General features: G+C 49.0%; 1 pseudogene; it reads left to right on the top strand.

Moving 5' to 3' along the window:
• The first annotated feature begins 1,066 nt into the window (after window positions 1-1,066).
• Window positions 1,067-23,254, top strand: part of LOC143385804 (MYND-type zinc finger-containing chromatin reader ZMYND8-like) — a 62,677-nt pseudogene continuing 40,489 nt past the window's right edge.

Here is a 23,254-nt window from a genome sequence, read left to right as displayed (position 1 = left end):
CCTCTGAGTGTGGGGGTCAGTGCTTTCCTGGAGCAAGTTGGGCTCTGTCTCTTGGTAAATTGCACTGAGTTGGTTCTCCAGCAGGAGATGCCTGGCCTGTGCTCTCGCCTCTTCCTCCCCTAGGGCCTCGATCCAGCTCCAAGAAGTGAGGTTGCTCAGGCTGCTGAGCTGAAAACAGAAGCCATTTGGAAATCACCCCCCTTCCCTGGGTAGAAGCATTCATACTGCCCTTTGATCCCATTCTGCCCTGTCGAGTGTGGGGTCGGGGAGGCTGTGCAGGGGCAGGGGAGGCTGTGCAGGGGCAGGGTCATTCCTCCCGCACCAGGATGGGCTTTTCCCTTTCAGGAAGTGCATCAGAACTCAAAGGCAATTTGAAGCAATTATTTAGACAATTGAAAGCACATTGAAAGTACAAGGAACTGCCCGCAGCAGTCCTCTTCCCCTCCTCACTCCTGGCCTGCAGAACAACTCAGACTCCTTGTGTTTATTCACCTTTACCTGAATTAATGGCTCTTTGGTGCAGTGCACTGAGGACTTGCAACTTGGCTGTGCTGCTGTCGAGTGTGATAAATCAGAGACGAATGCTCAGGGACATGAAGGCAAGCCTCTGCCCCAGATGGCCTGGTTTCAGAGAGTTGATGGTATCCTTGCCCCACCAGGTGACCTAATGTGTCCAGGACCAGGGCTGGCCTGGTAACTGGTGACTCAGCCTGTTCTCTGCTTCTTCCTCCTCCCCCTGGGAGAGGCTGCCGAGGAGCTGGAAGCAGGAATATCTGTAAAGCAAGCCTCTGTGTCTTTGGAAAAGGACAGGCCAGGCCCTCGGAGAAGCCAGGCTTCCTCCATGGCCTGTAAGCATGCCCTACCTGATTCCTGTGCTCACTTTAGGTCTCAGTGCCCAAGTTGCTGTGGAAGTGACTCTCTTATCCCATTGCCTTGTTTTCCCTTTCACTCCATCTCCTGGTTCTGGGTGGGAAGCCCCCTTCACTGAGGGCGACCTGGAGGAGCCACCAGGGCCATGGAGGAGGCCGCTGTCCTCTGACCTGGCAGGCCCAGGGGGGCGGGCGTCATGTTCCCCATGGGTTCCTATGGCTCTGAGGCCGAGTCTGCCCCAGGTCTGTGGGGACTCACATGCTTCTGGAGGCTCGACATTCTTTGCTCTAAGGACAGTTTCACTCCCTGCCCCCATCCTTTGCCCTGATTCCTGCTCTCTGCCAGGAGGAAATTCCGGGCCTTTTTTTTTTTTTTCCCGTAGTTGCTCCTCACAGAGGCCCCAAGGTTCCTACAGTGGGAGGCTGCTTGGGTCCCTGCTCCATGTCCCAGGAGGGCAGTTGCTTTGGAAGTGACCAGCCCTGCTCCACCTCAATGCTTCTGGGATGACAGCTGCGGGTGGTCCCATTTGAGGTCGGCTGTGCGAGGGCCATGGTCACTGAGAGCTGTCTGAGCCTTGCTTCGGCCTCCTCTGACCTCCTCTGCTGCTGTTACCCAGGAATCCTGCATTTTTATGGTCTGATTGAAATGCAGAAATCCATTCTGGCTCATTCCGCATTCCACATGGACTGGTGTCTTTGATAACTTTAAACTGTTTGATTTAACATGTGTTTTGGAGAAGGCATGCTCTGCTTTGGGGGCAGGGTGGTGGTGGGGAGGAGGAGGAAGAGGAGGAAGAGAAGGAGCAATGATTGAGATAATTCCTTAGTTGAGCTCACTTTGTTCCCAGTCTTCTCCTGAAAGCTGAGCAAAATGAACTCATCTCCTCCTTTGGTGACTCTGCCCCTTATCTCCATCTTACAGAACAGCCCAGAGAGGCTGAGTCGCTTCCTCATGGTCACACTGCTGGGGAGAGCAGAACTATGTTCTGGAGGCTGTTAATGCCAGCGAGCAGTTTTCTGACCACCTGTCTTTGTCATCTATGACCTGGTGCCTCTACTCTGTAGGATGACCAGTTGTTCCAGTTTGCCCAGGGTACCCTGCTGCAGTGGTGCACATGCAGTGGTGGACATGCGTTTCCCAGTTATCTCTCATGCAGTCCCCAGCAGGCTTGTGCAGACGTTAACACCCACAGAAACAGGAGGCCTGGGCCTTGGCGCTTCAGCCCTTCCCCTGAAGGGAGGCGACGATTCCCTGTAATATGTGTCATTTCTGAGACTCAGGAGAGCATCCAGTGCTGAGTCAGGCCCTGGGCGTGGGTGGGGATGAGGTGCCTGGCGTGGCCTGTCTGGGAGGCCTTGGTGGAGACAGGAAAGAGAGGGGAGGTGACCCTGGAGCCCCCAGCCTCTTTTGTAACACCCGGCAGGTTCTGATGCCACCTGATGCCACCGTTGGAAGATTTGAAGGTGAATGTGCTCTTGGGCGACTGTCGTTGGAGAGAATGGTGTGCCACCTTTGCCCAGTTTCCGCAACTCCTTGTGGGACCTTCCCTGTCCCCACAGCTGTTGGGGAATAAACAAAAACAAAAGCAAAATAAGAGCCACGTGTTCAACCCTGGGCCCTAACTTAGGAAGTCCTCGCGCTCGGAGCCAAGGATGAGGCCCTGCTGGGGCAAGGTCCTGTGGTGCCAGGGTTGGCATCATGGGCCTCAGAGCCAGCACAACTGACTGGGTTCAATTCCCAGCCTGCCACTCAGCAGCTGTGCCGTCTTGGACAAGTGACCTGGAGGGAACCACAGGGAAGCATTTTAAATGGTGCCTTGTGCTTATTGCATGTGACAAAGGACAATTTTGGCTGTTAATAACTTTGGCTCAGGAAGGCTCAGAGGCCAGGCCTGCTTGGAGGATGGATTCCCTCAAGTCATGGCGTGGTTGGGCAGGGTTATTTCTGGTGGCTCCCAGTTAGGTCTGGGGAGGATCTCATCACATACTGGCTCTTGGTACCCAGGAGTCTTCCTGTATTCTGAAAATCTCAGGGAAGTGTCACCAGCCAGGAAACTTGTGCTGCTTCCTGTTGCAGGCCAAGCTGTTTCCCAGAGTCATTACCCTGCCCCTCCCTGGTCCGGTTCACCTAGATGATCCCTCACAGGCCAGACCTACACTGAGGGCGGGTGGGGGCCCAGGATTGCTGGTGGGCCAGCCCCATAGAGTCACCGGTCCCCCTAACCCAGAGAAAGTGGCTAGAAAAACCCAGACCAAAAGAGAACCAAGAAACCCTTCAGGTCAAAGGTGAACCCTTCCCCACACCACAGTCCAAGTGGCTGTTTGTCATCCTTCCAAGTTATTGGATGAAATGTGCTTAGCAATTCGGCCTCGTCAGAATTAAATCATTAAAGGAGAAAAAAAAATTGACTCAGCCTTTTGGAAAAACTCCCCGTGGTGGCTTCATTACCATGATGACAGCCAGATTTCTACCACCATCTTGTCACCACCAGAGGCCTGCTCTCAGCCAATGGCTTGCTTCAGAGCTGACTGCCATCTCCGACCTCTGAAGGGTGTGGGGTCCGGCAGACATTTCCTGGGCTTTCTGCCTCGGAGGCTTCACGGAAGGCCCTGCTCTTGCCAGATGTATCTGCTGATTGGAGGCTATTAAATTTCTGTCCCTTGGATACAGTCATTCAACTCTCATTAGCTCTGGGGGGAATCGGGGCCTTTGTAACCTCAGACAATTTCTTTAAATTATTTATTTATGTTTTAAAAAATATGTTTAGTTGTCCATCAATAAAATACCTTTATTTTCTTGGTTTAGTTTTATGTCATGCTGGGGATCAAACCCAGGGCCTCACATATGCTAGGCAAGCGCTCTAACACTTGAGCTACAACCCCAGCCCACAATTGGGGTTTATATGTTCTGCTGAGACTGGAAAGTTTGGGATACTCTTCAGTGTGGTGACCCTGGGCCAGAACCGTCCTTCCACAGTTCAGGACCCCAGTTTCCTCTTGGTGTCCTGGTGGACTTGGGCAAACCTGCGTTGGGCGCTCTAAATTGTTGATGGGAATATTGATTTCTAGTGTTGTTCTGAATCTTTCCCATGGAATTAAAGGATTTTGAAGTCCCAGAGGGACATTGAGATGTTCTTGCCCTGTGGTCTTGATCTCTAGGACACCTCTGAGAAGCCTGAGTAGGCTGTGGCCACTCGGCCCAGGGAGTTGTGTCTGTGTGCAAGACACGCCTTGTGTTGGTGGTGGACTACAGGGAAGAGCTTCTACGTGGGTCCCTTGCTTTCTTCCTTTTCTACTTTACAGACCAGGTGCTGAGGCTCTGAGAGGGAAAGACACTTCCTAGGGTTCTTTTTGATGTAGCCTCATTTTCCGGCCTGGTCACCTTGCCTGGCTCTGTTTGTGGAGCCCCAGACCAGCCCCCACAGGGTGATGGGAGGTGGAGGAGATGCCTCCCCAGGCCCGAGACCTCACAGTCCCCCCAGACACACACCACCCAGAGCATCTCAAACTGGGTGCATCTTAGTCCTGGAAGGCCATTGAAAAGAGTGGCTGGGACCTGCCCCAGTGTTTCTAATCCTGTAGATCCAGAGCAGGGCCCCCAAATTGTCATTTCTAGTGTATTCTCAGGTGCTGCTGATGCTACTGCTGCTGGTTACCATCACCCCAGGGGACCCCAGTCACAGAGATAACAGGGTGCCAGGGGGAACTTGTGCTGCTCTGACCCCAGAGGCCATCTGAGTACTGGCTGGGCTGGTCCGATCACCAGACTCTGTGTGTCTGGGGACTGATGGAAATGAGTGGCAGAGTGCTGAGATGGTCCTTGCAGTGAGGATGAGTCTTCCCTTCCAAACTCCTCTTGAGAAACACTGAAAACCTTCACTCCCTCTCCCACTGGTGAGCTTTTCTTCTCTCACGATACACTTGAAAACACACCAACCAAAGCCTTTGTCTTATTGCTGTCTATGTATGTGTTTTGTGTGGCTAGGATGGAATCCAGGGGTGTTTTGCCACTGAGCTATACCCCAGCCCTTTTTAATCTTTTTGTTTATTTTTTATTTTTATTTTTTGGTTCCAGGGATTGAATTTGGGGGGGAACTTGATCACTGAGCCACATGCTCAGTCCTGTTTTATTTAGAGACAGGGTCTCACTGAGTTGCTTAGTGCCTCACCTCACCATTGCTGAGGCTGGCTTTGAACTCTCGATTCTCCTGTCTCAGCCTCCTGAGCCACTAGGATTATAAGCATATGCAACCGGGCCCATCTCCTTTTTACTTTTTGAGACAAGATATTGCAAAGTTTGGAGGCTAATTTTAAACTTGTGCTCCTCCTGCCTCAGCCTCCTGAGTCAATGGGATAACAGGTGTGCACCACCACTCCTGGCTCAAAACTCCTTTCTTAAACATGTATACTCTGACACTTGAGCAGAATATGGGGGTGTATAGTAGTGCAAATCCCAAGCCCCTTCTGTGGTTCTCAATCCAGTCCCAACTTTATCCACCTGGGATGTTTTTATCCTGAATTGGGCCTCCTCCTTCATTCATCAGGGACTTTGGTGCACACCTGCTGCTTTCTTTCTTTCTTTTTTTAAATGTGTAACTGAACTTTATAAATACTTTTAATTTCCCTTATTTTGATAAAGTCATTCAGGCACATAGTGAATACAATACGCAGAGGTATACAGTGAAAAATAATCTCTCTTCACTCCCTACAGGTCTCCTTCCAAAGCGGCCACCTGTCCCCATGTAGAGCCCTGCTGTACTTTTGTGTTCATGTGGGAGTCTTCTGAGGATGCACAAGCACAGATGTACAGTCACATCCTTATGGGTCCCTTGATGTGCTGGATACATGTTGCTTTTACAATGTGGCATCGAAGCTTGGCAATTTTAGTTCATGGGGAGGTGCCCTTTGGATCCTTTCTGTTTTGCAGTGCTAGGGAACATGCCAAGGCCTCGCCCATCCCCGTCCCTTTTTAATTTTTTTCTTGGAGACAGGGTCACACTAAGTTGCGAAGGCTGGTCTTGAACTTGCCATCCTCCTGCCTCAGCCTCCTGAGTCACTGGGGATAACAGTTGTGGGTCATGGCACCTGGCTGCCTGTTTTTCTAAAGGGCTGGAGCATTCCATTCTGTCTGAGGACTGGCTCTTCATGGACACATAATTTTTCCAGTTCTGGGCACAACACATGGTGGCTCAGTAGGATCTTCTTGTTCCTGCTCTGCTCCAGGAGAAGTCTGTGGAGCCAGGCAGTGTGGAGAAAGTGAGTTTTCCCATCAGACAGTGGAGCGGACCCTTCTGGGAAAGCCGTTTTCCCTGGGGGATGGTCCCTATTCCCGGAGCCTATCCCAGGTTCTGTATTTTAGCTTTCTCACTAAGTAGCTCCTGTGCCTTGGGGGTAATCCTTTGGGCTATCTGGGCCTCCACTTGGTGTCTGTGGGATGCTCCCCCAGACCCTGGGCTCTTCACCGTCAGAACACCTGTGGTTAGCATTGAATTTCCTTTGCCAATCATTGGTTCAGAACTTTCAGAAGCCTGGTGGTGAGGCAGGAGTGTCCACTCATTGTCAGGCCTTGTGCACTTGCTAGAGGCTGCCTGCCCTCCCAAACCAAAGGGAGCCACTTGGAGGCCTTGCATTCAGTGGTGTTGGACCCTGAAGGCAGGAGATGTGGTGCAGGGTGATGTGCGTGCTGAGACTTGTTCGGTGGTAAGCTGCAGGAGGAACATCGTTGGGGATCATCATCTTCCTGTATCTCACATCCCGTCCCAGTCCCGGTGTGCAGGGTGCGCTGTCCGCTCTCCTATGTCTGTAGCTTCTGCTCTCCAGGATGCCAGCTGTGCCAAACTGTGCGACTATTGTCTATAACCCAGGAGGTCACCTTGGGACATGGGACAGACTCTGGTCCTTGCAGGTGAAGACGGAATGGATGGTGGTAGAAGGATACACTGAGATTATGACTGAGAGGGAGGCTGAAACGAGGGGGGTCTGGTAAGAGGGGGGCTGGTACTTTTCAGGTGAGAATCAATAAGAATGTAATTTGTATTGATTTCTTGAGAGGAAGGTCTCAGAGTGCCCACTGCTGACAGCCGGGAGAACTTTCCGGTGGGCAGGGTCATTATTTTTCCCTATTCTGTTTTGTCAGCTGTGAGCATACACAGCAGCACTCCGTTTTTGCACAGAGCAATGTGCTGTTGTTGCCCTGGTGTGTGGCCTTGGTGACCTGCCTTTCATCGTTTCCTTATTGGCCATTTTTATAGGTGTGGAAAAGAAGTTCTTGGGCATGCGAGCAATGTGGGTGCCTATGTGATGCCTCCTAGGAGCTTGGTTGCAGCCTTTTTAACAGGGACATAGTCGGGGATGGTGATTAGTATGCAAGGTGGTGGCTCATTCTCACCCCAGCGTGGGATTGTTGCTCAACTTTATCTGGTGTCATCACGGCCTGTGGGCCCTGAACTTTTTTTGTTTTGGCAACCAACCAAGATTTCATAAAAATATCACGTAGGAGTGGAGTGTGGTGGTTCTTGCCTGTAATTCCAGTTCATTGGGAGGCTGAGGCAGGAGGATCACAAGGTCAAGGTCAGCCTGGACAAGACCCTGTTTCAAGATAAAATTTTAAAAAAGGGTTGGGGATGTAGCTCAGTGGCAAGTGCTCCTGGGTTAAATCCATAGTACCTCCCCCCCAAAAAAAAGTCATGCACATCCTTGACCTTGGACAATAAAAGGGGGGGCAAGTATATTCTCGGAGGAGGAGTATACTTGCAAATGACCTTGAGTTTGGGCAAAAATGTACTATAACACACTCGCTCTCCTGTGGGACCCTGGTCATGCTGGTGCTTTAAAATGTGTGGTCCTGTGTGTCTCTTTCAGATCCTGGCTCTGCAGACAGAACAGCCCAGAAAAGAAAGTTCCCCAGCCCCCCACATTCTTCCAATGGCCACTCGCCACAGGACACTTCTACAAGCCCCATTAAAAAGAAAAAGAAGCCCGGCTTACTGAACAGCAAGAGCAAGGAGCAGGTAAGGCCGCGGCTGGGCGCAGCGTGGCAGTGGGCCCACCAGTGGGCAGCAGTGCTCTGTTCCTTGGCATCTGTTTAGCAGGCTGCCCTGGCGCTGCCTGTCATTTGCATGTGTAGAAAGGGGCAGCTCAGAGGGGCCTGTGTGAGGTTTCCAGTGGGTTCTCAGATCTGTTTGGGGACAGAGCAGTCACCCAGAGGAGATGAGGATATTGTTTTTGAGGGGCTGGGGCTTCTCCTTGGCTTCATGTTTCCATACTCTTAGGACTGTTTTCCCAGGTGGCCTGAGGATTTCCCCTGCTGACCAGTGCTGGGCGACACAGCTCCCTGCCAGTCTCATTTTCTCATCTGTAAAATGAAGGGGGTGGGCCCCTAGTAGAGGCATGGCCCAAGGGTCACCTCCCCTTCTCCTGAGCACAGGTTCCCCATCCCCTTGGCTGACAGGATTGTCAGAGGCTCGGGAAAACTTCTTCACCATCCTGGGTCTCATCTAGGGAACCTTCTGGCTTTAAAATTCTCTGGTGCAGCTTAGACATTCCAAATAGGGAACATGAGAGCACTGTGGACTCACTGCCGGTCCACTCCTGTGTGGACTGCGAGGTCACGGGGCCTTAAGTGGTTCTTGAGCAGTGGTTCCTGGTAACCTGCTTATCTGTTCTGTGCATTATCGGGCACTTGAGTGGGCCGTGGGGATGGAAGGTTGAATTAGACGAGATTGCTGCCTTCACGGGAAGAGCCCTAGCCACATTAAGTGTCCAGGCCTTGGAGAGGCATGTGTCCAGCACAAATCTGTTTTCATTCTCAAAATTATAGAGTGAACTGCCAGCTCTGCCCTTGGCCCTGAGACTGTGGGCACGTGGACCTCCGTGGGTCTGGTTTCCTCGTTCATGGAATTGGGCATCCTGGTGCTGCTACTCAGGCCCTGGAGCTGTCATGGAGACTCATGGAGCTAAAGGACAGGGCAAGAGCAGAAATGAAGAGTGCAGCTGGGCTCCATCGCCAGAGTATGGTTTGACATTTGACCTGGAAGGCAGGCTGTTTCTATGGCAGTGTCCCAGACCCTGATGTCTGGTGTCGACCCAGTCACGTGTGGCTCGTGAGCCCTCAAAATCAACCAGTGTCAGGGAGCAACTTGGTTTTTTTTTTCATTCTGTTTAAAGTGACGTGGCTGCCTGTGGCTGGTAGCTGCCTCATCAGTTAGGGATCTCATCAGAGGAGGAGAAACTGGGGGGTCCCACGAGTGTTTTCAGGAAAAAAAAAAACACTTGGAAAAACTACTTCAGCACTTGGAAAAACTACTTGGGGAAATAAAAAGTGTTGGTGATGATACCAAAGCAGAGTCTGCCTCATGTCACCTGCTGTTGCAAACATTTATGTCAATCTGAATGTTTGTGCCAGGAAGGGCTATGTGCATCACCATTTTACAGTTGAAAACATAGAGATTGAATTGCTCCTTCTGTCCCAGAAGCTGGTGAGGACCTGCTGCAGTCACCCTGGAGCCACCTCAGAGCTATGAGAAAGAAAATGGTGGTCAGATAACTCTCAGCCCTTAATTAAACCACCAGTTTGGCTTACTGAGCCAGAAGCTGTCCTTTCCTGTCTCCTCCCTCTGCCCATGCATACCCATGCACGCCCACACTCACTCACTGTGGGAGTCCCTACTGTTCTCTAAGAATTTGCTCACAGTTCTTTCTCTGGAAGCTAATCCACTCGGGTATTTGCTGCTTTGCCTTCTTACCCTGTGTGAAGATCGTTTCTGTGGCACAGAAACCTCATGACCAACTGATGTGTCTGTAAGTTGGTATCCCCTGCTTTGGACTAGCAACCTCAGATCCTGGCTCTACAGACAGAGCAGCCTCAGCGAGTGTTCAGGGCTATGTCGCCACAGGGTGGGAACTCGTGGCTGCAGAAGGCACTCAGCCATGGACACAGCAGGGCCAGGGCATGGGACACAGGGCCTGAGCACACTTCCTGTCCTCTCCAGTATCCACAGATGGGGGAGGTGCTCCTCTTGGACACAGGATTTTTCCAGTTCATGGCATCTGGAGGACTCAGCAGGTGGCCACATCAGTGGCTTTCTCTTTGAGCTTCAGTTTGTCCTAAAATAGGGTTTTGGACTAGAACATCCTAAGGTCCATTGCACATTTGCATTTCTGATCCAAAATTCCAAGGCACAAAGGCCCAGAGACTTTTGTTGGCAAAGATGGAGTGACCTTCACTGAAACCAGAAGATGTCCCTGACCTTTGACCCTGTCATTTCTAACAGCATTTTTTTTTAAATGCTGGCAGAGTAGGGCAAATATTCTTCATGTGCTATCTCTATTTTCCTCATAGGGAACTTACAAGAAACGACACTGGATACCTACTTTTTAAAATATTTTTTTTCTTTTAGAAGTACTTGGACACAATACCATTATTTCATTTACTTATTTTTATGTGGTACTGATGATCGAACCCAGTGCCTTGCACATGCTAGACAAGAGCTCTACCGCTGAGCTCCAGCCCCAGCCCCTGGATACCTACCGTTCCTTACCCTCCCCTTCCCCATATGTTGGTTTGACCAATATGTCATGATTTCTGCAGTCACCAACCTTTGAGGATCATGAGAATTCAAATAAAAGCTTGTACTTCTGGGTTCTTATACACAATAATTGTCTTAGCTGTTTGACTGGCTGTGACAAAGCACCATGGGCTGGGTGACCTATCAACAGCAGGAATTTCTGGAGGCTGGGAGTCCGAGATCAGGCGCCATCATAGTTGTGTTCTGTGATAGAAGTGTGATAGAGGATGTCCTGTGGTAGAGGGTGAGGGCCTCTCTGGTATCCTCCTGGATAAGGCCCATTCTCAGTGCTCAGAGGCCCCACCTTTTGGAAGATACCAACTTGGGAATTTTGAGGGAGACACAAAGATTTAGACCAAAGCACTTAGCAGAATCCAGCAACCCCAGGGCTGAGTAGAATCTGCCCTGCGGATGCTGGGCTGAGCTAGTGTCGGGCTGAGCTAATGTCAGCCTGCACAGTACTCCCCATCCCTCCCTATAGGGTCACAAGAAGTCAGCTCTGCTCAACCCTTCCACCTCTGGTGGGGGGGCAGGATTAACAGTTTTCTGACTTTTGACTTATGTCTCTTTCTCCCCCCACCCCCCAGGTTTTTCTCTGTGTTCCAGGGTTCTGAAAGAAAGCCATTCTGGCCTTGTAAAAAAGTAAACCATGCATTTCCATTTTTGATGGAGACCTGATATTATCAAGAGCTGAGCCAAGTTTAAGTGCAAGCACTTTTTTATCTCTTTTTCACATATTGGGAGTTCAGGACTTTTAGACAGACGCTTTCTGTTTTTTTGTTTTTTTCTTTACTTTTTTCTTTCTGTGGTGGTACTCATCAGACCCAGGGCCTCCTGAAGGATGAATATTTGCTCTACTACTGAGCTGTATCCCCAGGGGGAATTTAAAAGAAAAAAATATTATTATATTTTTAGTATTGGGGATTGAATCCAGGGATGCTTAATTAAGCCACATCATCCCCAGTCATTTTTAATATTTTATTTAGAGACAGGGTATCCATGAGTTGCTTAGGGCCTCGCTAAGTTGCTGAGGCTGGCTTTGAACTTGGGATCCTCCTGGTGGAGCACACTTGGCCCCAGGGTGGGGATTTAAGAAGACCTTTAAAATACTTTATTTTGGGCTGGGGATGTAGCTCAGTGGTAGACCTATTGCCTGCCATATAGGTGGGTTCCCTGGGTTCCCTCCCCACTACCAAAAAATAATAAATTAGAAAAACCTCAACCCACAAAAACACAAACTAGCACTTCTCTCAGCAGTCCTTGCTTGAAGTAGGCAGCGTATTAACTGCTGGGATAGTTGGTGAGGCCCCCACAGGTTGGCCTGGGCTCTGCCCACCATCCCACTCATGTCCAGGCTGGTGAGGGTTCCTCACTCTAGGGTCCGGCTGGTTCCAGGGCTAAGTGGCTCTCACAGGCTTTGCAGTCAGCCCCATTCCTTTGCAAATGCAGGACAAAAGCTGATGCATGGTGCTGTTACTCATCTGTGCCACCTGAGTGGCCTCTGCAGGCATTTGAACTTGTGACCTCCCCTCCACCACATATATGCAGGTCCAGAGCACCCGTTCTTGGGTAAATGTAGATGAGGTGTTGGCGACTTCTGCCTGTGTCCCAGGAGCCTGTTTTTATAAAGTTTTATTGGCACACAGTTCTGTGGCTGCACTGGTATATTGTCTGTGTTTCTGCACTGCACGGCCAGAGCTGAGCACTGTCAGTAGAGACCGAGTGGCCTGCCAGGCCTCACCTCTTTGTAGAAAGTGTTTGCTGGCTCTTGATGTGCATGAAGAGATTCCAGAAGTGAACCAAAGGGTCTTTCCCACTCTTCTTGTCATGCCAGCCTGTGGAAGGGCAGAGAATAAGAACATGTGCTCTCAGGACCTGTAACTGTTGCATTATATCACAGGTTGTAACCTGCCTGCTCTGCTCTCAGGCTGCTTCCCTGTGGGGAATAAAAAAAAATCATAACTCATTTTGCTGAAAATGCTTTTCCTTCTAAAAGTGTTCCATATTTGTTATCAGATTATTTTTATGGAGCAGGTAACACTTTCAAGCAGCAGATAAGGAAAGGATCTGATTGACAGGTGATTAATCAGGCAGCTGGTTCTCAGCACCCAGGGCTGCTCCAGGAGAGGAGGGAGTCTGGAGACTGGACCAGCCCAGCTGCGCCCATCCTCTGGGGACAGCCACCCAGGACAGTGGGGTGGGATAGTGACGGGGTGTGAGAGAAACTTCATGCTGAAGGATCAGTTACCTGGCTTGTGCTCAGTCCCCAGCACCAAGGAAACAAAAACAAGACCAAAAAGATCTGGCTTATATTTGACAGTAGATGTGGTTGCAAGTAAGGGAGGTTCGCTGTCACACTAGACTCTTCCTATTTTATTATCATTGTTATTTTTTGTTAGTGGGGATGGGACCCAGGGGTGCTGAACCCTGAGCCATATTCCTATCCCTTTTTATGATTGATTGATTGATTGATTGTGCTGGGGATTGATCTCAGGGCCTTGTGCATGCAAGGCAAATACTCTACCCACTGAGCTATATCCCCAGCCCCCTTTTTATGTTTTTAGACAGGGTCTCAGTAGTCGCCGAGGGCCTTGCTATGTTGCTGGCCTGGCTTTGAACTTGTGATTGTCCTGCCTCAGCCTCCTGAGACTCTGGGATTATAGGTGTGAACCACCACACCCGGCCCCAGCCCTTTTTAAAAAAAGTTTTTCAAGACAGGGTCTCACTAAATTGCCTAGGCTGTCCTTGAACTTGAGATCCTCCTGCCTCAGCCTCCCGAGTTGGAATTACAATTGTGCGCCAAGCTTTCTCAGTCACACCACTAGTTACCAGGCTCTTTGATACTTCCCGTGGACTTGATCATAGATTTAAATAGGATTCCATATTGGAGTGTGATGGTGGTTTTCCTAATGAGTTTCTTCTGAGTGATTTTATGTGTTTGGAGGATAGCTTTCCTGTATGTCTGGTGTCCCTGGACCTGCCACCATCTCATCTTTCTGTGTTGTTTGTAATGAAGGCTGAGGCTCTCTGGCAACTCCAGGGCCCTAAAGTGTTCAAGAGACGTGACTTGGGGAAGGTTCTGGTTGGTTCACGACTTTGTGCCTTGGGGATGGCCTTAAAAATGGAAGATCATTTTTTGGTCACTCAAATCCAATTGCTGTATTCTCTAAGTGCCTACAGTACGAAGACTCCCAGGGCAGATCGCACACTTCTGTTGACTTTGTAAACGTGAACTTGTGTACATTGGGCTCTTAACCATGGAGACAACCTTGGTGATGGTGGCACCATGTTAATTCCATACATTCTATCCTCTCATTTGAACACAGCCCCATAATTCTGTGACGTTAGGTACATCACCTTCATTTTACAGATGAGAAAAGTGAGGCCCAGAGGGGGGGAGACCTGTCCAAGGTCATGCAGCTTTTTTTTTTTTTTTTTTTTTTTTTTAAAGAGAGAGGGAGAGAGAGAGAGAATTTTAATATTTATTTTTTTAGTTATCGGCTGACACAACATCTTTGTTTTGTATGTGGTGCTGAGGATCGAACCCGGGCCGCACGCATGCCAGGCGAGCGCGCTACCACTTGAGCCACATCCCCAGCCCCGGTCATGCAGCTTTTTAGTGGTAGTTAAAATTTGTACCTACATAGGCCAGGGCTGCCTGGTGACTCTGAGACACTAGAGTTCAGTCTGTAGCCTTTTAAAATGGGAAGGAGGAAAGACCCTCAGTTATCCAATAACCTGCTAATGTTGTGGACACTAGAGGAACCGCAGCCAGCTCGACTATTTAGCAGATATAAAATGCTATGATTTTCTTGTGTTGTTATTGATGTACTTGTTCAAATTCCTGTTGAGAATGCACATTTGTTTTGAAACCAAACCTGTCTTTCTTGCCTACATTTCAGTCAGAACTAAGATATGGTCCATTTTACTATATGAAGCAGCCACCACCACAGACCCTGTTGATGTTGTACCGCAGAATGGATGGAATGATTTCTACTGCTGGGTTTGTCACCAGGAAGGCCAAGTCCTTTGCTGTGAGCTCTGTCCCCGGGTTTATCACATTAAGTGTCTGAGTCTGACATAGGAACCAGAGGGGGACTGGTTTTGTCCTGAATGTGAGGTTAGTACCCAACAAATGAATACATTACCTGCTTCGTTTCCTCTCTCTTCTCTTCGTTTGACTTACAAACTTTCCAGTAATCCAGATAAGAGGGAAAGAGACATTTCTTGCCTCCTACCCACTCTGTCCTGGCCATCCCCCTTTTGGTCCAGCATCTGCCCCTGGCTGTGGTCCTGCAGCTCTTGGAAAAATGATCATATGGAATATTGTCTGGGTTCTTCTTGAGTCTTTGAATTGCTTCAACATCTGCTGCTACCTTTCTTCTTCTGGAATGCACGTCTTACACGATAACTTTTGAACTGTTAACAGTTTACACACATGGTCTGAAACGCTCTTGTGCAGCTTCTCTTGGGTGTGCCCTGCTGCATCATGGGGTCAGCAGCCACCGCTGACCTGGGATGCCCAGTATGGGTTCTGTGTTCTGGGTGGTGGCCGTGCCATCTGAGTCTTTCTTTCATGCAACAAGTATTTCTAATGGAGATCGGAGAGTGCTCAGAAAAGTAGGCACGGATCACTTTCTCTTTAACCGAAAAGGACAGAAGTGAAAATAAAGTTAGAAATAATGAGTTTGAAGAAAGGTGCAAATTGAAGATGGGGAGTAGGGAGTTCAGGAGCCACAGGGCATTCCATTTTAAATGTCCAGGCCTGGAAGGCCCCCATGAGATTTGAGAAGGACCTTATGGAGGTGGGCCCTGCCGCCCTCTGGGGGAAGCTTCTGGGCAGGGGGTATGGCCTGGGCAAAGCAGGGGGACAGTGAAGGCAGTGTAGGTTTCATGGGTAGCCAAGAGCTGTTTGAAGCTAACCAGTCCCTGGACTTGCAGGGTTCTGAGGCAGCATCTGTTCTTGGCCACTCTGGACTAGGAGGCTCGTTTGAATGCTAAAAAGAAGAGAGTCATCTGAAAGTCATTTTGTGTAGAATGTCTCTTGGATCCCAAGGCACATTTGTCTCAGATTGCACATGAAGATGCATCTGGGGAATCCTGGAGGGGCTGCCCAGTTGTTTTCTGTGGAAAAGAAAACAAGTCACGGATAGTGTCCCTGCAGCCACTTCTGTGCAGGGAAAAGAGGAAAATAGGTGAAAAGAAATCAGGCATAGAGACAGTCTGGTGATGACCCTGGGATGGCACTCTGCCTCTGAAATAGCTGGAAGATGGCTGCTGGTTCCCTTGGTCACTCTTCCAAGGAGACAGAGACAAGCTGGGTGTCGTCCACCCATGCCCGCCTGTGTTTGGAACCAGATCTTGTTCTGCTACACCTAGAGCGAGACCTGGAACCTTCACCAATGTCCTTTGATCCTAAGCGACTGTTCCCATTTGTTTCATCCCATTGCAGAACAGGTAGTCGTTCCCCTGGGAGGCTTCCTCTGCAGGGAGAGCTCCTTCAAACTCTGCCTGAAACAGTGGGGTTAATTATCAGCATGTGTGGGAAGGGCCCAGAGATGGGACCAGTCCCAGCTGGTGCCCAGTCAGGCCCTTTACATCTTATCCTGAGACCACGTGTCCCCTTCAAGGCCCTAGGTGGGCTCCAGTGGCATGTGTGCATAGACAAGAGTCAGAGGACTCTTCTGGCATCTCTTTGTCAAGCAGAATAATTTTATCCTCATTCTCCAGCTGATTTACCTTGGCCTCAGGGTGAGCGTCCGATCCTCAGTTCCTATGCAACAAAGGCTTCCTAAGGGCTTCATGTAGCACTTCCAGGTGGTGCCAGCCAGGAGGTAGGAGCAGGGGGTGAGGGAGTGAGGGACAGTTGGGCATGTAACCCGAGTGTTCTCCTTGGGTGGAACCCAGCAACAAACTTCAATTCAAAAACAATCAGGACTTCGTGTGCACGATCCACAGCCTGATTTTCTTCCAGGGTTGCCTGGTAAGGTAGGCTGCTGGCAAGACTAGCTCTTCAGGCTCTGGTAGGCCAGGGATGAGATGCATGCATCGTGCAGCCTTTCTAACTTCCTAGTGACTCTTGGGTGGTCCTTCTCCTACACAACCAACCAGACACATCTGAGAGTTCCCAGAGAAGTGAAGAGTGGAAACAGTCCAAATTATGCAAGAAAACTTATCCACACTCCTTTCACAGATGGCTGAGGAACATTTTATGACTTAGGAACAGATGCTATTTTTGTTGTTGCTGGGACATAGGCCTTCTGAATCCCTGAGATATGGTATCACAGTCCCATGGCAGAATCCACTTTCCATAATTTCTCTCTGTCTCCTCTTTGATGGGACTTTTTCTTGTGAAATCACATCTCTTGCCTGTGTGGACAGACAGGTAGATTCTGCCCTTTGGAAAAGTGTCCATGAATCCCAAGTGAGTTCACATCAGTGCTGATGAACAATAAAGTACTATTAATTATTAGTCCACTCCCACCCCCTTGTTATTTCTACAGGGAGCCCTGTCTCTTGCCATCAGACAGTGCTGGGCCACGTTCCTGCATGATAGCTCTGAGTCTCAAGAGGCTTCAGATAAGCAGCTGATGAAAGTTCATCTTGGGAGGAGATCCCTCGCCCAAATGCATCGGTCACCTTCCCATTCACATCCCCTTCTTGAGAACCAAGGTTGGGATAAGGATGCTTTTCCAGATTCCCATATCCCCCAACCTCCCCCTGCGGTCTCCCTGAGCTGGAGACACTTCCTTGTAAGGTAGTCAGTGGGCTGGTTGCTTTCTAATGTCTACCCACAGATCCAGTATATTTTGGTCTGGTAGATTGGAGCCCTTGCCAAGGGAAATAGCTATTCACATTTAGATGGGAATCTCTTTTTATGTGTATGCTAAAAAAAAAAAAAGAAAAAAGAAAAGAAAAAGTAGGAGAATAAACCAGTGGCTCTGTGATTCTCTTTTTTCTAACCAGATGTGTGTGTATGATTTTTGACTCGTAGAAGATTACAGTAGCAGAGTGCATCGAGACCCAGAGCAAAGCCATGACAATGCTCATCATTGAACAGCTCTCCTACCTACTCAAGTTTTCCATTCAGAAAATGAAACAGCCAGGGGTAAGAGGATTCGTCTGCCAGTATAACCGTAAATGAAGATAAGACTCCACTTAGTTTGTTAGCAGCTTTCTGCGTTGCTCGTCGGCTTTGCTTTTCAGATCCCTCTCCAGGCTCTTTGGACTTCTCTTGTGTGTCCCCATTTTAAATCTGTCAAGTAAACATCAGGTACGGTGCCATTCAGTGAGTTCTCTGTAGTGAGCTCTCCGTGTTCCCAAGGAGCTTAGTCAGGAAATAACACAAGGTCCAGTAGTCAGTGGGGCTTTAAAGTCCTGATGGGTTGAGAAGTAGAACTTCACAGCCCCTTGGCCCTGAGGGCTGTATGCTCCTTCCCTCAGCATGGATGGAATTCCGCTGTAGGGAGAGGAGGGAATTCCCTGTTTATTTATAACTGAGGTCTGGTGTGGAACCAGGGAGATTTCCATAATGGGTGAGAATCTGGTTAGTTCTGTCAATTGTGAAATGAGTCCTGCTGCACAGCCTTTGCTACTTTTGGAAACTGTATGACAGCAAGACTGCCAGGCTTGGCTGTGCCTTCACATGGCACGCTGCTGGGAGTGTCTGCCATACCCTAGGTGTGTCTGTTATTATTAAGACACTTTTCAGGAAAATGGCAGAGGAATGTCTTCTGTCAAAAATAATATGATGATATGATGGACATATTATGCCTCTGTCACCCTCTAGATGAATCTAAAGAAGCTTAAGGATGGGTCCCTCTTTTCTGATTTGCTTTCTAAGTCAAGTGCATATGCAATAGCCGAGTATCTCACTGCTTTTAGTGACCACTGTGGTTTTGTTTCTTTAAACAAATGAAAGTTTTGCTTTGAGATATTCTGAAATTTGTTATGATGAAGAAATTTAAGGTGTGTCAATTAGATATTGAATTAGTTACCTATTTATCTCTTGAATTACATCTCAATTGATGGAAGCAAAACTGTGCTAGTAGTTTTAGTTTACTTAAAAAACAAAAATCTTGGGCCAGGGAAGGAGCTTGCCTAGTATGTGTGAGGCCCTGGGTTCAATCCTTGGAACCATAAAAAAAGAAAAAAATCTTTAAAATTTTATTTTACTGTGGAGTGATTGAATGTGATGACTATTTACAAAAAGTCAGAGTATGTAGATTTGTCAACTCTGTCAAGTTTTAAACCAAATAGAAGAAAACAAATAGAAGAAATCTTTACTTTCTCACTCTGTTTGATGTAAAGTCGCCGATTTTGTTGAAACCTCCATTCTGGAACTTGGGGCCTGGCACATGCTAGGCAAGTGCCTTTCTTATGATCCATACCCCTGCTCTGGAGCATTTTTTTAAATTTACAGTGGTCAAACTTTCATTTTGGATTGAAGTGAACATAGGTGATTGCAAAATGAAATCTGTCCTGATTCTTTGCTTGGGTATAATTTGGTATTTAATTAAATTTTTGGATTTAAAAAGAAAAAAAAATTGCTAAGAAAATACCACCCAGCCTTCTTGAACTGAGTCAAGTTAGAGCTTAAGCAAATGGGTGAAGGTAAAGACTTTTTGCACACTTCTTGTACTGAATGCATTTTGACCTCTGAAAGCAAGAATGAAATCTCATTGTCAAGATTTCCCATTGTATCAGAAACATCTGTTGGCACCCAAAAGACTTTGTCTGATGTGTCATCTTTAGGTATGAACACAATTCCCCCTCAAGTCAGTTTTGGTGATGAGTCCCTCTAGGGTGTGGCCTAGCTCTAAAGTGACCCCTGATGTGTTGGGACTCTCAGCCTCACTGGAAAGGGGACAGAACCTGCTACTTGGGTGTATGTTGATAGTAAAGCAAATAACAAAACCCCAACCAGTTTATCTGGACCCAGGATTATCAACATCCAGGCAGCCTGGGGGGATGGTGGCCAGTGGAACTGCCTACGGCCTCCTTCCTGGCAGTTTCTGAGAGGCTCTCTTCAGCTTCTTGGTCCCGTGTTGGTCGAAGCGTGGTCTTCCTGGCCTGTGCATGTATACCTTTTCTCTTACAGACAGATACATTCTAGAAGCCCATTCCCTTGGAACAGTATCCCGACTACACAGAATATATTATCCACCCCATGAACCTTTGTACACTGGAAAAGGTTGGCCTCCATCTCAGAGCCTCCCGTGTTGGCCCCGGGTGTGGAGATGCCAAGGCAGCCCCTCACATCCAAGTTAGATCAGTTTTATTTGGAGAGAAGAACTCTTGGTCCTCTCATTTTGTTTCCTCTGTGTCATCCTTCCAGGGGTTGAGGGGGTCCTGGGAGATGTGCTCACTGCTCTTCTGGGAGTGATTCCAGCTTCTACCTGAAAGAGCCATACTTCTAGGAATTAGCAATTTGATCGATTCACGCCTTGCGTCCTCTTCTCTTTCTTTCGGAGGTGCTAATGAGAGCAGCAGGAAGGATGAAGAGAACATTTAAGTAGCTGGGAAATCTCCAGATTAGCAATAAGGATGTGGTTTCTTAGAATCGGCTTCTCAGGGCTGGGGATGTGGCTCAAGCGGTAGTGCGCTTGCCTGGCATGCGTGCGGCCCGGGTTCAATCCTCAGCACCACATACAAACAAAGATGTTGTGTCCGCCGAAAACTAAAAAATAAATATTAAAAAATTCTCTCTCTCTCCCTCTCTCTCTCACTCTCTTTAAAAAAAAAAAAAAGAATCAGCTTCTCAGACAATAAGGCTATTTTGTTAATTCCTGAAGGTGTTTTTCCAAGTTCATGCTAAAATTCCATGGTGCAAATGATATTTGTAACACTTTAGATTGCACACACCACCATTGTGCTGATCTCAATATGGGTAATGAAAAGTATCTATGAAGAGGACACATTGCTGGGTGTGTTGGTACATGCCCGACATCCCAGTGACTCAGGAGGCTGAGGCAGGAGGATCACAAATTCAAGGCCAGCTTCAGCAACTTAGTGAGACCCAGACTCAAAATGATATAAAAAATGAAAAGAAGGACTGGGGATGTGGCTGAGTGGTAGACTGCCCCTGGGTTCTTCCCTAGTAGTCCCACCAAAGAAGAAGAGGATACATCTTTCATACTGTTAGCATAGTGTTGTGTGAAGTGGGGACGGTGATTTGTGCTTCCTTGAGTTTTCAGGAGGCTCATGTGAGACCTGTCTTTATAATAAATACAAATAGAGAAATCGACCTCTTCTTGGAAGGAACCTCTTACCAAATGACAGACACATTAAGATGAGAAAATCCAACTTCCTGTGATAAATTCAGTGGTGCATTTTTAAAAATAGGGTCATAGATCTCACAATAATAGGATCATGGGAAATGAGTGGATGAGCCTTAATCAATTTGCCTAGTGGTGGTGAGAGGATGGTGTGAGGAGCAGGTGGTTGTGCTGGGTGTGGAGCCACTGCTTACTGTGCCCCGTGGCTTCTCTTCCCAGAACGCTAAAAAGAAAATGTACGGCTGCACGGAGGCTTTCCTAGCTGATGCCAAGTGCATCTTGCACAACTGTATCATTTATAACGGGGCTGAGTGGCCGCGTGGCGCCCGGAGAGGGCACCCTGCGCCTGGTGCCCACTCTGCTGCCCCTCGGAAGAACCGGGCTGCAGAGTCCAGCATCAGGTTTTGGGGGACCCAGGACACTGTGTGCACATGGCCGTGGCGTGTGAACCGGGCCAATGCGATTTGCATGGTAAGACGTGAGCCGTTATCTGCAGCTCCGTGATGCGTAGTTTGCGCTCTGATGATCATCTCCAAACTCCATAATTGAACAGAAGTAGAAATGTCAGGGAAATGCACAGGTTCATGAGCGCGTTCAGTGACTTGGACGGGCGCAGGGCCACACCTCAGGTCAGGTGGAGGCTTTGCAGTCCACCTCCTATTTCTGCTGGAGCTCCGCTCTCCCTCCGTGGCCTAGAGTTCCAGATGGACGGGTTGGGGTGCTCTCAGTGTCAGGGCACACATCTTGCATTGGGATTTGGCGTGACAGAGGATTGTGCCTTTGTTGTTGCCAGGTGATCTTTAGCGTGGCCAGCACACCGCAGTCGGTCCCTTCCCCTGGTTAATGATGGACGATCCTGTGGTCTCCATCTTTGGGTTCCGTCTTTGGGTTGTTGTGGAGGAAGCTGCCAGGGACTCCTGTGGTGCCCGTAGTCTAGGCCCGTGTGTCCGTGGCTCTTGGCTGTCTGGTGCTGGACCATCAAGTGGGCCATCTTAGCTTCAGGAGCACTCTTGTCCCAGTGTGTGTGCACAGGGCTCATGTCAGTGTGCTCCGGGGGGGGGGGGGGCATGTGCTGTCCAACCACCCCACATCCTGGCCCTGCCTAGCTTTTTGACCTGGCCATTCTTGCATGATGTGGAATGTCTCCTATGTCACCAGGGGTTTTGATTTGCCTTTTCCCCAAGGCCAGGAACTGAATCATCATTTCATGAACTTCACAGTTATTTGTGTGTTGGGGTGAAACCCCCCGACTGTTCACTCAGAAGCTGGGCTGTTGCGCTCTGTGGCTCACTGCCGGCATCCTTGATGTGCTGGATCTAGTGCTAATGGTTGTGTTCATGGATTTGGAGGATGGAGCCTTCTGGCCAGAACGAAGGAGAATTTCCACTGATTTTCCTCTGGGCACCTTCCTTAAGGTTCTTTTCTGTCTGCCTCTGGCTGGGCATGTCTCCCTGTTTTGTCCACCTGGTGCCCTGGTCTGCAGGTCAGCTTGTGCTTGTGTTGGGTAGTACCTGCTGCTGACCTTCCACCTGCCGTTGGCTCCCTGGCCTTCCCTGTGACTCAGCCTCTTGGCCTCTAAGAATCCTTCCCTGAGGCCCCAGGCCATTGGAGGTCTCTGTCCTGGGCTCTCTACTGGCCTGCCTGCATCACCACGATTCCCGAGTGATGCTGTTTGTATGTGCTTGATCTCTGCACCCAGAGGTGACTCCTCCAAGCGTGGGTATACTTCTTATTTCCTGCAAATGAGTGGCCAAGTACAGACCCTCAGCCAGCGTTCCAGGGGAGCTCCCTGAGCAGGAGCCCACATACTGCATTGTCAACTCCTCAGCCACAGGGCCAGGAGATAGGGGAGGCACTGGGCGGTGAACACAGAGAGGCCCATTGAGCATGTGAGAGAGTGAGTGGGGTCAGGGTGAAGGAGAAGACCAGCAGCCACAGGGATGGCCAGTGGGGTGAGGGGAGCAGGTACTCCTGGTTGTTTGAAGAGACTGCTGTTGGTAGCTCCTGGGGCTTGTTGGTTAGAGGGTCATCAGACCTAAGGAGTTGGATATCTAGGTCACGTGTGTGTGTGTGTGTGTGTGTGTGTGTGTGTGTGTGTGAAATCTCTTTGTCAAACAAATGTAAAACTTCTGAAAATATTCTAAGGGTCATAGAAAACATGACTTTTTAACCACCTCATCCCCTGCTTTAGAGCAAAGGTGAGGATTTGGGTTAGACCTGTCCAGGTCTCTGCTTTGTTATGAGTGTCCTGGTGGAAGAACCTGACCTTGCCTTAGTTGATAATTGATCTTGAACGCTCTTCCCTGCTTGCTGCTGGGACTCCTGGAGGACTCTTTGGAAGCCCCTGGCCCAGCCACGTGGTGATGTCCCTGGCGCCTTCTTGGGTTGCTGCAGTCTGGGGTGACAGGTACAGTAAGGCTCCTCTCCGGGACTTTTGAGCCTGTAGAAGATCAAAACCTTTTTCAGATATTAATCCATGATCTTGGGTGCCAGGGTCCAGCCCCAGCGGGGTCCAGGGAGTCCTGAAGGAGGAGTGGCGTCG

The sequence above is a fragment of the Callospermophilus lateralis genome, chromosome 8 (genome assembly GCF_048772815.1).
Source record: "Callospermophilus lateralis isolate mCalLat2 chromosome 8, mCalLat2.hap1, whole genome shotgun sequence".
In the NCBI taxonomy this organism is placed as follows: domain Eukaryota; kingdom Metazoa; phylum Chordata; class Mammalia; order Rodentia; family Sciuridae; genus Callospermophilus; species Callospermophilus lateralis.
The sequence above is the reverse complement of the archived record's forward strand: the minus strand, read 5'-3'. Positions and strand labels throughout refer to the sequence as shown.